The 6,044-nt window shown below is 40.4% G+C and overlaps 1 non-coding gene across 1 annotated transcript; it reads left to right on the top strand.

Moving 5' to 3' along the window:
* The first annotated feature begins 4,715 nt into the window (after nucleotides 1-4,715).
* Trnat-agu (transfer RNA threonine (anticodon AGU)) lies at nucleotides 4,716-4,788 on the top strand. Its single transcript has one exon. It is a non-coding gene; the product is annotated as a tRNA-Thr (tRNA).
* Nucleotides 4,789-6,044: the final 1,256 nt, after the last annotated feature.

Below are 6,044 nucleotides of genomic sequence, written 5' to 3'. Positions count from 1 at the left end.
ACGGTCCGAACCATTATTGTTATTGCTGCGGTATGCATTATTCCCATGGTTATCATTGTTGTGGTTGCTGTGGTACTCGTTGTTGTTACCACGGCCTCTACCACTGTCGCGATTATTGCGCCAATTGTCCTCGTCCTCAACTCTTTCCAGGAAATCATTCACTGTCCTATAATTGCTTCCTACGTAGCGTTTTGTATCATCTGGAAGCTTCTTGTAGAGTTCCCAGACTATTTCGGATTCCGTGCGGCGATCACGCAAATATTCCAACTTGCGGAGCCAGCCCTCACAAAACTCCTTCATCGAGCCGCGCGAATTCGCATCGAAAGGCCTCGATACGACAAATTCGCGCCAGACACTTTGCTGTTTTTGCTCTGACCAGTATTCAGCCAGAAACAAATTTTTAAACTCGTCAAAAGTCAGGTTCGTAATGTTGAGGTTTAAGCCCCAACGCTTGGCATCACCAGCCAGCACATCAATAACCGCATTAATTTTTCTCTCATTAGTCCATGATCTGGGTAAAACTCTTTCACAATTTTTAATGAAATCCGTCGCGTGTATACCGCCTTTTTTTAAGGGGTCGAACCGCTCCTCTTTCGTCAACAATTCCGAACTATGTGCACAGATTGGCACATAGCTCTGTTTTTCGTCAAGTTTCTTTTCTAATTCCGACACTCTCGTAATTACTTGGCAAGTGGTTGTCGCAAGCGTTTCCACTTCCCTCTTTTTCTCTTCGCAGGTATTAGCCTGCTCCCTCACTTTAGTGTCTACTTCGGACACTAAAGCCTTTAAAGTTTCCACCTTCTGTTGATCCTCTTTTTTCACTAATTGAATTTGTTCCGTCACCATATTCTCGATGATTGGAGCAACTGCTTCTCCTACACTTTTCTCGATTCTGCTAATTTCGGAATCAAAACGAGTATTTATGCTCGCAATTTCCACCTGAACGCCTATCATTTCCTGTTTAAGATTACCGATTTCGGTATTAATTACAACAATATCTTCTTTGATTTTATCAACTTTTGTATTAACAACTCCAACATTGTTGTTAACAACGTTAATAGCTTTGTTCTGACTGTCTAGCATCCGTTCAATTTTTTCAGACTGAGCTTCTTGCTTGGCAGCCTGAGCTTCTTGCTTGGCAGCCCGAGCCTCTTGCTTGACAGCCTGAGCTTCTTGCTTGGCAGCCTGAGCTTCTTGCTTGACAGCCTGAGCTTCTTGCTTGGCAGCCTGATCTCCTTGCTTGGCAGACAGAGCTTTAATTTCTGCCGATTGACTCTTGATTTCGTTAATCAAAACATTCAATAAATCAGTTAAATTCCCGGAAACTACCGGTTTTCCTTCCGTAGCGGCTTCCTCTTTAATTGTCCCCCCATATTCGTCATCAAGGGATTCACATTTGATTTTCACTTCCGATTCCGAAACATTTTCTAAAGTGTGGAATTCGCCGCCTGCCCCTGAACAATGGGTACCGCGGTGCGCGTTTCCCACTGTTCGACCGATTGTTCCGTATCCAAGTCTACCAAATTTTGGCAATTGTTGCCTTCACTCATTTTAATAATTTTCAATATAAATTCCAAATCTCAAATTTAATTAGGATTCCTCACACTAATATTCTCGCTGACGTAACGACCATTTCGTAACCAGTACTTTGTTACGAGATTTGCACAATGCAAAATTCATGTCCAGAACAACCTCAAATCTGAAGCTTGCCCTGTCACCAGGTCGCCACGTGTAACCTCCCCCTCACTTACCGACCTTAATGACAGTGAAAAATGAAACCGCGTGTACCTAATGGGAGTTTTGGAAAAGCAATCGTCACCGAAGTTAACCTGTCGGTAAAGAGGGAGGAAAGGGTTACATCTAAATGAAAGGAAATGTGCTAATGAAACTGGTGGAAATTAATTTTGAAAAGGGGTAAAGTTAATAAAGAAAGTAAATGTGCAGCCGTTACGTTAACAATTAACTAGCGGTAATTAGGTATTTGAGATTTGGGGGAAATCACGGTCGCCAGTCCTAAGGACAATTACTATAGTAACTGAAAAGAAAGGTTATTACACATATAATTAGCACTAGAAACGTGGCAACTGGAGGTTGACACGTGTAGTGTGAAAACTGAAAGTTTGTCAGAAGTAATAAATTTCGCTACACCCTGACTTAATTTAGCAAAAGAATTAATAAAACCGGAAAATCGAAAGTTAATTTAGTGACTGAAGTTAATAGTGAGCTTTCTTTCTGAAGCACATCGAAATTCAGTAAAATACGGTTAGTCTTGGACTACCTCAACAATCATTTCAAAAGCTACTTGAATCTACGCAATTTAGAAAGAAGAGATTTAACTTTGAGCCTGAATTAAATGATTCTGAACAATTAACAATAGTAAAATTTAGTACGTACCAAGCTGAGCTGCAGTCACAGGTAAGCTAAAATATGGTAACAAAACTCGCACTCTTAATTTGTGCTTGTGTAATCTGAATATTGTAGCCAGCTAACTGAACTTTGAAATTAAAGCAGTGAAATGATGTTACTTTAATGCTGGCGTCTGAATTTCAACGACACTCGGGTTCATTCCGGAAAAGGAAGGGACCCTGCTTGGTAATGCAATTGGGACAATGAGCAACAAAGGTTCATGCTAAGTTGCTGTAATTTTGCGAGGCAAATGGAACAAGATTAAAAGCTGAGGTCTGCCATACAGTTCTAAAACTTTACGTGCTTCCAGTCTTCCTTGTTGGTTGATTGAAGGTTCAAAGCCGTCGATCGAGGAGGTGGCGACAGTCACTCATTGTCGGCCGTCGCTGTTGCAGAAGCTGGATGTTGGCGCGCCTTCTTCTCGACACGGTCACCAGACGAAACGGGCTCTTGATGTGCGCTAGTTAATGTTCCCCGTCCGCGACACCATGTCAGAAACTATCATCGCAAGTCGAGCGCAATTACATGCTGCCAAACCCCGAAAGCGCGGCAACTCACGGGAGTGTCACACAACACACCTGCTCCACTCGCTACTCCTGCCAGACTCTCTCTGCTCAGCCCGCGCTCCACGCGGCAGAGTTAACACTACCAAAGATCCTACACACTTTGATTCTTCACACGACCTATCGACGTAATCGTTCGATAGCAGTCTTCCCTAGGCAAGACCCAGCGTAAAAATACAAATAATATTTACGAAACAAACCAATTATACATCGACATAAATGTATAAATCTATATATACAAACAGTAAAACAATTACAATATAAAAAGAGACAGAAAAGTCATATCTTGAGGTAACAAAGCAAGGAAAAAAAATAGTACAATAGATGGAAATAGGAGGATATGCATTTCCGGCGTTACAAGTGGACAGGCAGCTGCTCAAGCAGTCGGTCTAGCTTGTGTTGCACTGACACAGGCTCCAAACCCAAGATCTTTTGGAAACACTCAGACTGGATGAAGTCACACTGGAGGTGGTCCCTCTTGGTAGCTCTGACTGAAGGCTTGGACTCATCAGGTCTAACAGCAGCTTATAGACTGGCAGCTAGTGGATGTAGTGGCTTGACTTAGATGAATGTGGTTGACCAGCTTGGGTCCGTCGGCTGGCACGTAGTATGGCTTGGCGTCATTACTAGTCGATGACAAAGTGATACTGGGGTCCGAGCTGTGAGTATTTCTGGTGGCTGTGCCAAACTTTGTTGTGACAGGGACCCCTTGGTCATGTACAGGATCAAGGCACTGAAACATCAACCCATACCACAAGGTAACTTAGCTCACTACTACAGCAGACTGCTATTTGCAGGATGCTGCCTCAGCAGTGTTCCAGCCCTGGCACTAGGATTTAGCTAGCTTGCCTGCCTTGATGCAGTTTGTGAAGTCTGCATGGAGGAATATTGTCACAATGCAAGGGTGTGTATGGGTAATATCCCACTGAGTCCAATAATCAGCAGATCTGTTACCTCAGTTTACCAGACAACACTTTGCCCCTATTTGAGCAAGGCTGCTACCACAGATGCAACTTGTTGGTCATCATCCAATACTTTAATGAATTATGCATTAGTGCTGCTGATGTAATGGTAAGATTTAATGTAGTTTACCTGTTCATCTTGAGAGTTATGATCTGAGAAACCATCAACTATGGAATAATTTATGTCTTGATACTTCCATAAAAATGTTATCAATAGTGATGCTGTTGGCTTAAGTAACTCTTGCTGCAGATTGGGTGAGAGGAGTTTGATTACAGTATGTGGAATGACAAAGGACTCAAGTATAATTCTTAAATATTTAAATTAAAAAATTTACTATTTATTACTATGTCTCTTTTTGTGTGGAAGTTAAAAAGTTCAGTTACACATAAAGTTGTTTTATGAATAACTAGGGTATTTGACTTGGGTAGTTCATGCAGCTATGTTGACCATAATGCTGCGGTTGTGTAATGGTCAGCATATCTGCCTAGTAAGTAAGAAGACCCAGGTTCAAGGCCCGGTCAAAGCACAAATTTTAATACACTTCTTCAGCTTCCACCATTATCGTAGATAAATTAGAGACTTAAATGTCTCAGGGAAAATTTAATTGAAGGTCTTTGCGATCACATGTAGTACTGCACTTTTCCCTTATGTCCAATGCTGGGGTGCTATGCCAATGTCGGAGAGCCCTGGTAATAGTGGCAATATAAGGGGAGATGTGAATTGGAGTTTGCATTGGAGAGGGTATTAGACTTGGGTAGTTCGTGCAGCTATGTTGACCATAATGCTGTGGTGGTGTAGTGGTCAGCATATCTGCCTAGTAAGCAAGAAGACCTGGGTTTGAGTCCCAGCCGCAGCACAAATTTTAATTCATTTCTTCAGCTTCCAACATTACAAAATTATTTACTGGTGTCCTATATATTATGAGTTTTACTGTCAACTTTCCATGCATTTCTTACTCTGTGCACAAGCTTCAACACACTGTTCAAAGCAAAATCTAAGAATAACAGTGTTTCTATTTTTATGTTCCCCTCCCTCCCTTAACGAAAGTGGCAAATCCTTTCTCCTTATGTTACCTGCAGTAACTGGATAATGAGTTATATCCATTCATATTCAGCTTTCTTGTTTTAGTGGTCAATCTTGATTCTGGAAAGGTCCTTTCACTGCAAGTGCCATTTATCAATTTACAAAATACATAATAAAGTATTTAAATGATAAAATATCACCTATTAGTATATTCTGTGAGCCATCTAAGACACTTTTTTACACATATTAAAATATTCTTTTTGCAGAATGTACTTTTATTGGCACTATAGGCATATGTAATGATTGGTTTGCTTCAGATTTAACTAGTAAAAGGTCCAGGGTCTCATGTAGGGCAGGTCCGTTAGTTTTGATGTAGAGTCATATTTGGACGGGGAAGGGGGAATCTGCTTTCACAGAGTTTGATACTGGTCAGTGTGTTATATTTAGGCGACCTGCTGCATTATACCACTGAAACAGAAATAATTGTCTTTATTGATGATGTAGGCGCAATAATCAGGGCCACTAAAGATGCACTGGCCGAGGAGAAAGTGAATTTTTCAGCATGATAGGTTGGTAACAGGACAGCAACTTATGTTAACCAGTTTGATATAGAAACAGCCAAAGTTGCAGAATTAAGTGTTTTTTATTTACTTGATGACTAGTTTCGGGTTACATTGAAACAATTATCAAATCATCCACACAGGGAAAACAATATTTTTCTGTAATAGCATGCAAACCATGTTGAGATTGTACCTACAAGTATATCAGTGTCAGGTAATTCTATGAACAGTGGGAATGGCAGTTGTATGTTTGCCTTGCAATTTTTAATAGAAAAACTTGATTTTCATATACATGTACATGCAATTTTAACATGGTTTGCATGCTTTTATGGAAAAAAACCACTGTTTTGTCTACCTGGATTGTTGAAAGTGGTTTCAGGTAAGTTGAAGCTAGTCATCAAATAAATTTTAAAAAAAAGTGAATTTTGCAACTTTGGCTGTTAGTATATCAAACAAAGAAAAAGTATATTAAATTTGCTCTAAAATAATTGCATGACTTCTGTAAGTGGACTGTCATTTAATTTAGAAA

This window comes from Schistocerca cancellata, chromosome 1 (genome assembly GCF_023864275.1).
Source record: "Schistocerca cancellata isolate TAMUIC-IGC-003103 chromosome 1, iqSchCanc2.1, whole genome shotgun sequence".
NCBI lineage: Eukaryota > Metazoa > Arthropoda > Insecta > Orthoptera > Acrididae > Schistocerca > Schistocerca cancellata.
The sequence above is the reverse complement of the archived record's forward strand: the minus strand, read 5'-3'. Positions and strand labels throughout refer to the sequence as shown.